The following is a 9411-nucleotide window of genomic DNA, read 5'->3' on the forward strand; positions in this document are numbered from 1 at the left end:
ATTGGAGTATAACCATACTGTGAATTTACTTCGAACCTCTGTATCAATAACAAAGTTATTCTTACCAATAGAATTAATTAATTTCATCATGAGGTTTAATAAAAAGCAATGGATTCAGATGTTAAAGAATTACTTTTAGTTGTCAATCTTAAACCAGCGTACGCTTCGACCTTTCATTGAAGGTCTTCTTCAAACGTAAATACAACTTAATAATACTGAGTAATCCAAAAACAGTTTTAATTCGTCGCTATTTTACAAAAAACATAATTTTGAAATGAACCAAATATTATTTTTTTGAAGTTTTATGAAGAATAAATATTGGAATTAGTTAAGATGGAGTTTAACGTTGAATTTAAAACCCGAGAAAAATTTTAGAAGCTTCACTATTATAAATTTAACTACATTTTTGTGAATCCAAAAAGAAATATTGTGTTTGATTATGGTTTAATGACATAGCGACGAATTAAAACTTTTTTTATGATTTCTCAATATTACTACAGGTTATGTTCACCTTTACAGAACTCGAAACATACTTTAGTTTAAAATTTGCAAATAAAATTAAATGATTGTTTGCCATCTGAGTCAATTCCTTTTCATTGGGCCATATGGCCAAATTAATTAATTCTACTGGAAAAATATCTTCGTTACCTTTTTTTTGTTTGTAATTTTTGCAATTTAGACATTTTTTAGTGTATTTATTACTATTACAGTTTACAGTTTAAACCTAAAGTTTTGCATCAAGACGTTTTGATCTTAAATCTCGGTTCAAAGGAAAATTCCGATCGTTTCAGGTTTACGCTTTAATTTTAATATGGTAACATTATATAATTTTTATTTTTACAATAAAGAAGGCTACACAAGCATTGTAACAGAATTGTGAAGAACGTGAGTCAAACTGAATAAATAAATGACACTTCAGTTTATAACATACTCTATCATCTTAAAATATGCAATTAACAGCTATACCACCGGCTATCATTATTTGAAAATCAAATTAAAACTTTTAATTAACCCTAAAAAAATCTTTGTAAATAAATATTTTATGTCAGTCTGACAAAATATAGTGGAATAAATAATTGAACATATTTTCAAAAATTGACAAGAATGAACTCTGATAACGGAAACGTCCATACAAATCAATTAAAGCTTAAAGTGATTAAGATTGTCAGTTTAAATCTTCCAACGTTTTGATTAAAACCAGTGACCTCTTTCATATAGCACGTATGCATAAAACAAGACATGATCAATGTGATAATGGGGAACCCGGAATAAAATGGAATATCTAATGGGGTGAAACGCAGAGTCGCTGTTTTAGGGCTCCGACCTCATCATGACATCTGAACTCATGCCAGTGATTATTCCCTGCGATTGATTATAATTTGCTTGTCGCATTACCGACTGTACATGATTGCTGATTCAGCGCAATCTCAATATTTGTCTGTCAGCCAGCAATGGTAATGTCTTTATCATCAGTAAACTCGCAATAAACATAAATCTTGTATACTTTAAGACAAGAACTCAAGCTTACAATAAGTGGTTTAGTTTTATATGACCTAATTGATTCACATGTGAATTTATTGTGAGAAGTTATTTTCAAATTCGATTTGAAAACATTATTTTTCTTGAAAACTATCTTCGTACCTAATGCACAATTGTATTCCATTTAAATAAATTACACTAAATTGCGAATTAATATCCAAATGATAAATGTAAGTTATAGTCCTCTCTAACTATCACCTTTAACTCGGTTCTTCTATAACCCATCCCTCAACAACTCGTTTCAGCTCATTCTTTTCTATACTCTGTTCCCCAGAAGAAGGCCCAAACTTTTCTCTTCTGATTGGTCCTAATTTCATATGTATTACTTGCCTTGGCGTTCTTCCTTAAAATTGGTCAAAAGATTGTTTTCAGATGTATCATATTAGCCATAAAGGAAAAGAACTTTAGTACTGCCTTCTTGAAAAATGTTTACAACAGGCTGCGCAAAGGGAACCAAAATTGGTTTGTCGTCTGGGTCTTCCTCTCGGGGAACAGAGTAGGGAAGGCCACCCTTCAGTAAATAACGATCTTACAGTAGAAAATCATTCATTTAACATGCTAATATATGTAAAATAATTAATTCAATGTGAGTAATAGTTAAGAGACGATACGTGGTAAAATATTATGAAATCAGAATAGATTATTGTGTTTATATTTTTACTTATAATTAATGATTATCTAATGTAGGGTAATCTCCCCTATACTTAACCATTTACTCTTTCGAGATGTCCATTACTCCTCTTTCTAGTACATATTACCTAATTTCCTCTTTAAATCTTTACCACTTTGTCCTTTCACTGCTTACTAACATCCCATATCTATCCTCTGACTCTATGCGCCCTTCTCCACTCCTCCCTGACAACCTCTACTCCTCTACCCTCTGCTAGATCCTATAATATAATGGACACTGTTCCTTCCCAGTTACCCTTATATCTTCTTATCACATTTTCCACTCCAATACTCTTCATCATTCCTCTGTCCGTCTCCCTGCCTTCTCTCCCTTTGTCAATTCCTCTCTTCCTTTCATTATCTTCTTTCTTTCCCCTCTTTTCACCATCCCTCTGCCTACCCCATCAGCTTCACACCATCATCCACTAATGACTGAGGTGCAGCGGACAGATTTCTCCCCATGAAAAGCACTATCAAAATCTAATATTTCACTGGGCTTCTCATATGTGAAGGACTCCTCTATGCTTTATTATTTACTCACCTACCTATCTACTTACTTCGTATAAGAGGCATCACTCATCGGCCGCAGATAGAGGAGTAAGAGTGGAAGGAAGCAATTACGAGGAGAATTTTGTTCTCACAAGGCCTGTGCCTCACAGGAATGATAAGGTTCAAAAACGGGGCAGTTTTTTCTTGATGATGGAAAGATTGTGGTGCATTGGTTGGTTGTTCCGACAGGCGATCCAGGTAAGGGGAAAGGCAGGCAAAGAATGGCACGGGCAGGGTCGAGCATTGTGCACTGATAGATGTGTCAAATCCGGGCTTCATTGTGTCTGCTGAGATAAATGGAGCCGGAGTGAAGAAGCAAAACACGCGCCTTTGTTGCCTAGTCTACTCATCGAAGGTAATTTGGAGAGCTGCCCCTTGCTAGCGTCTGTCCATTTTCTCGTGTGTGTAACGCGACACGATCCACCTTGACAATATTACTCGTTTGAGATGGGAGCGACCGCCCTTTCAAGAACCTTACACAAATTGAGACAGGATTTCTACAACCTCATAATAAAACAACAGTGACGTCACGTGAGAAATGAGCAAGTGACGTGGCATAAAAAAACCATTAATTTGAAGGACCCTCTTTCATATTTTTCAAACATGTTTGATCTTGATTAACTTCATAAAAAAAGCGATTACTAAAATTATAGTTCGTTATTTGTTTTATAAAGTAATATACTTACAAATTAAAACAATTTATAAAAGACTATAAATGTTGATGTTCAAAAGATACCAAATGGCTCGTCTCAGGAACCCGGTTTCCTAACAAGGGCTTCTTTTAAAAACTATCAAAATAATTTTACGTAATACTTGACATTGATACATTTTATTTGCAGTATATTGTTTAAACATTGATGTACCTAGATGATGCATTATATAAGCAAAATAAATCATAAAACGTAAAATAAGTGTAAAAAAGTCTTTCATGAAGTAAATATCGTAAAAAGCATGATCAATTAGGCTTCTATAAAAGGTATAAAATTACAAATATTACTTACCTTAGAAAAATAATGAATTGATCTAAAGCCAAGAGGTAACATATTTTAAAAAGTCACGTGTCTTTAATCTAAAAGCATAAAAAGAAGTTAGTTGAGGTTAGGTCACTAACAGGAGTAACAGGTCCTACGAGGCATTTGTAACCGTTTAGTGACAGAAGCACGTGGTAGGGCTTGAAATTGTTCATGTTTGTTTCCGATCAAGGCAAACGCACACTAAACAGTTGCTCATTGCTTCACTATTCCTACAATAACAAACTTTATCATAATTTGCGAATTGTCTAGCAGATGGCACCACTTCAAATTCGAATAAAGAAATCCTGAACTTCCAGTTCTACATTAGGCCAGTTTTGGTTTTCCACCAAACCCAGACCGTCGCCGGTTTTATGCCATCTTTATTTTCGCGTATCTTCAAGCACTGTTTTTATTTACAACTTGTGAAGGTATCATTGTGGCATTGATGCGTATTTTTTAAAGGGAGACTTGGAAAAGGGGCTCGAGATGTGACATATCACTCTTCTGTGACCAGATAATGACGAGCATTTTTTACATAAGTAATATGATGTGATGATTACAAAATGTTTTCAACCGATTACAAGCTTAGATTATAGTATGCTATCTGTTACTAGAATTTCGCGATAAAAATTTTGAGATATGCATGAACATCAAAGTTGGAGACAAGTCAAAAAAAATTTAACTAAATGGCAATAACGTTTTCTCATTCCAAACACGACTGATTCTCCTAGAAATACATTTTTCTTGACCCTGTCACTAATCTGTCCCTTTTCCAATCCTGGGACCGGTTAATATTATTGCTCAAAATGAATGCACCAATTAACTTATCCTTGCTAAACGCTGTATACTTATAAAAGTGTTACAGCGAGTTGTGCGCGTCTTAATGGCAGCTTCGGTTTTTTGAGTATTTTTCATACACTGCTTTGAAAATTATTCCCCGGACATATTTATATACAATTTAATACTGCTGCTTTATATAATGCTGCTACTATTGACCAAGCCTTCATTTACATTTTGATTTATATTACATTTTTCAATGAATAAAGAAATTTATTCAGTGTTTCGCTAACTGGTCGCATGTCACAAACTAGTGTATTCATCTAATGTATACGAATTAATGACCTTAAGTCTAACCTAATGTGCTCAAATGACGTTTATTTACTGATTTTGTTATTTTACTTGCATTGTGGAACGAACATTTGATGATTAACTACATAGGAAGGGTACTTATTAGAAGGGAGACCCACACTACTTAGGCACCCTTCTCCTAGAAATATATAGGAAATGAGAAACTCAACATGTCTATGAGAATAAATTAAAGTAACCAGTAGAAGTAGAGCATACTAATCTCCTTATTGCAAGAAGAAGACAGTGTCCGGAATAACTTGCTTGTAGCCACCCCCAGTTCTAGGGATAATAGGGTACAATGATTAGGATGGTTGAGAGTAGAGGGGAGAAGTTTTATGGAAAGAGTGAGCGGGTTAAGAAGGTTAATAAGGTCAGATAGTTGATGAAGTGGGAGTGGGGGATGAAGTAAAATAGTGAAAGTGGGTAAGATAATTATTGTAAACCTCAATCATTTTAACCTGAAAGTTCTTGAACTCGAATTTTCTTTACAGAACACTTTTTTCAAAAGATGTCGAGGTATTTTACATAAAAAATGCAAATAAAGTATCATAGCCCTTTTTGAAATAAGTAAAATTGAATTCTCTTTTTGCAAAAAACATATATATTTATTTGAAAAAAAAGCTATAGGCTAAGGAATTATGTTTATAAGAATTTTAGAAAATTTTGAATTAATTTACTGTTGAACGTAATATGTACTAAAAAAACTAAATTAAAAAAAGGTTTGAAAAATTTCTTTTTTATTTTTTCAAATCCAAGTTCTTTGAAGAAGATTTTTAATTTTCCTTTGAAGTACTCATAAATCATCAGAAAGATGATTTTTGTAAAGGAACATTGTGCTCAACAACTTTAAGGGCATGTGATACTTAGAAAATTGTCGATTTTACCAGTTTTAGGTTCCCCCGGCTTTTTTCTAGAATAATAACTATTTTGTCTTAAAAATTTGGGAAATGATAGCGAACATGCTAATGGACGTCCCCACACCCTTTTTTTGTAGGTTAATTCACAAAAGTTTTAATTTAGCAAAATGTGATTAATTTGCATAGTGCTTAGGAAATAGTATTGATTTTTTCAGTTATAGATTCCCCGGCTTTTTTCCTAGGATAAGAAATATTTTGTCTTCAAAATCTGGGAAATGATAGCGAACATGCTAACGGACGTCCCCACACACTTTTTTTGTTTTTTTTTTTATCAAAAATTTTTTGATATTGCTAACAACGTGCGTGTATATTTCGAGGTTATGTGTGTTCCAATACACCCGAGCTTTACTTTCAAACTACACAATATTTTTGGCCGAAAAATTTGCACTTACAAATAAACATAGTAACTAATCTCCCGGAACCTAGTTTGTTTGCAGGCAATCAAAAAAGTTTATTTCATAAATAATTTCCAGATTATCGAAAAGGCAGAGGTAAAAAACGACGTAACCTCAAAATAATCCATATGCATAAAATTTTTATTTAGCACAATAAATTTTTTTTGTTATTACCCCTCAAAAAGAGTCCGGGGACGTCTGTTATGATATTTTATAGCATCTCCGAATTCAGCTTTTGCAAGATTTTCATTTTTGTGGAAAAAAGCCGGAGAAACTGTAAGTATCATATGCCCATAAGGCGCGTGAAGAGAGGAAAATGGCTGAATGGAGGGGGGGATCAGAAAGTAGTGGAAATTTTATGGTAGCATATCATAAGAGCATATATGAAGGGTGAGAGGATGGCTACAAGGCGAATGGCCCAGCCAGGGAGTAAAAGCCAGAGTAAAATGATTTTAAAATGCGGAGTGATCATTTCATGATTATTTAAATAGGTATGAAGCGATTTGAATTATTATCAGGATATCGAGATAGCGCTTAACTGCATAGGAAATTAATTTAAAAACAAAATTTACACGGCAACATATACTGCCAATTACTTGAAGATGAGTTATTATACACTGGTCCTGCAAATATTTATTTTTGAAGAGAATATATAAGATAGATAGGTAAATTTACCTTCCAGACGAATCTAATGAAACTTATTGGTCTCTCTTTGAGTCTTGAAACAATTATGCAAGGTGAGAATTGAAGAGAAGGCAAATCGAATTGTCGAATGTCGACATCCAACTTGGCTTGCTATTTCTTCCAGCGTTGCAAATTATTTCAAACTGAATCGACAATATTCTACACAGACTTTTGACACTTACCAAGACGAAAGAATTGATCATGTTCATATATATTATTGAATTTATCTCAAACCTAATATATAGCTTTTGCACACAAATTCATTCAGAAGGATTTTTTTTTGGACTCGTAGGATTTCAGTAGCGACTGTAATAATTCATGAATAAAAGGCATGGAATCACGCAATGTCATTTTTATTTTATGTTTAATGGACAAAGTTAACGACCAGAGCAAGTTCTTGATCCCCGTGAATTTCTCGTTTCCGCCCTTTCATGGTACTCTTTCGGTGAAGCAACTCCACCTACTTGACGGCCGCATCCCAACGCCCATTCTTATACGTACGTAATAGACCGGCCCCCAGTTGGATCTGACAAGCTTTTTCTGGTATAATAAAAGTCAGAAAGAGGATCTATTACCTTCCCGGAGCGAACCAAGAAAGAAGGACTGGCTGCAGGAGTTTCAAGCTGGTCGGTTGCCTTTGATCCCGGCTATACCTCACGTTTTCTGCTACTGGAATTGACTGGAATTTTCTATTTACTATTTAAGGCTACTACTTATTGCTCAGCTCTTCTTGTTAATTTATATACGCACAACGGATGGACGACCGAAGGTTGGGAGTATATAGTCAGTATCGATGCGTAAATATGTCAAACGTTTGCTGCGAGAGAGAGGAAACAAGCTGGGCTACGTGTCCTCGCCTCCTAATGGTTTCATTATGTCCTACTCTTCTTGGGATCTTCTTTGCTCCTCAGGATTTACTTTTTTGGATCTTACTTTACCTTTAGCTTAAGGCTACCATACGTGATCAACTCAATACGGCAGGGACCTTTTTTCGAGGAAGAAGTCAACCAGGAGAAAATAGCAATTAGGTACTACCTTGTTTAACAGACCGGCTTATATGTTTCCTTTGTTAAGCGTACTAGATTAAAATTTTATAGCAGCGTTAAAACAAATAAATAGATAATTTCCATACAAGGTACTGTTTCATCCCAGAAGTTGAATTGAGTTTTAGATAAGCATAATAAATGCTGACCTCAATTTTATATTCAGTATACAAAATATCTACTGAAAATATATGTATTTAAATAACTTTAATAAGAACTAGAATTACAATTAATCCACTAATTTATATTGTAAATTCTGAATGATGTAAGAATTCAACTTCTTATCCCAGTGGTCACGTTCCTGCACGAAAAATATACATCGTAAGAGTCGTGGATTTCTTGTCTCAGTGAAGTATAAGGAAGTCATTGTCATTCTTTGGTACCTGTCGACCTTTTATGTCCTGAAATCGAGAGGAAGCAAGAATACCGGAGTCGCATTATCACTTTAAAGGAGTTGAACACGACACGTGTTCTGTGAGATGGATAATTTATGTAATTTGGTTTTGCTGCGAAAAACTCATTTATTTTGGCTACGTGCACTGTACACTGTGCACGTCGTATTTATATACAAACGTAGCAGAGGAATAAGCAAGAAATGTACGCAATGTCGTATACATTTTTGTACACCACGATGAAAAGCAAGGGAAAAAGTTAAGAGTAAGAGTATTTCCAAATGTTAAACTTTTATAAAGAAGCGATTATATACTGGACAGTGGACTGATGTTTGAATATGTTTTCTTCGTGTTGCAGTCTTGATGCGCAACACCCCGTAATTTGTCACAAAAATTACAGAGATGACATAGCTTACGCGGGTATAAAAACTTTGCAGTAAATCCGTGATTTGGAGAACAAAAGCACAGTTTACTCAGAGATGAAAACTTCATTACATGTTGCATGATTGCGTAGCTGCATGGTTTGTAAAAGTCCATTTATAAGGATTTTGTTGTTTGAAGGATCACTTAGAAGCGATTATTTTATGACGGTTCGTTGAATTAACGGTTGAAGACACATGCTAGTTTGACAAGCAAGAGAATTTTCAACTGGGTCTAAGCAATGATCTCGAACATCGAGGAACATTTCTTCTCGGTGAAGACGACGGCGGCGACAACCCGAGCTCCTCTGCCACTGGTGGACTGATGTCGGATCGCTTTGCCGTGGACCACGGCTCTTCGTCTATGTCTCAGGAGGATTGATGGCGTTTCACTGCTTACCTCTTCTCCAACAACCGCAAGTCTCTTCGTGATGCTGCATTTATGGAATATCTTAAAATCTCTACTCCGTTGAGTAGACAGACAGCAGTCGAGCGATTGTTTCCGAACTGATACGCGGAGACTTTCATCTCTGATCCTGAAGTATCAACGCACTCGCAAACGCTACCTTGAAACTGAGGGATGGCATCTAATTAAGCAATTTCAAGTGACGTTCAGGTCGGGATAATGACGATAATAAGAAGAGATTCTCACACACACATATT

The sequence above is a fragment of the Belonocnema kinseyi genome, chromosome 8 (genome assembly GCF_010883055.1).
Source record: "Belonocnema kinseyi isolate 2016_QV_RU_SX_M_011 chromosome 8, B_treatae_v1, whole genome shotgun sequence".
Classification (NCBI taxonomy): domain Eukaryota; kingdom Metazoa; phylum Arthropoda; class Insecta; order Hymenoptera; family Cynipidae; genus Belonocnema; species Belonocnema kinseyi.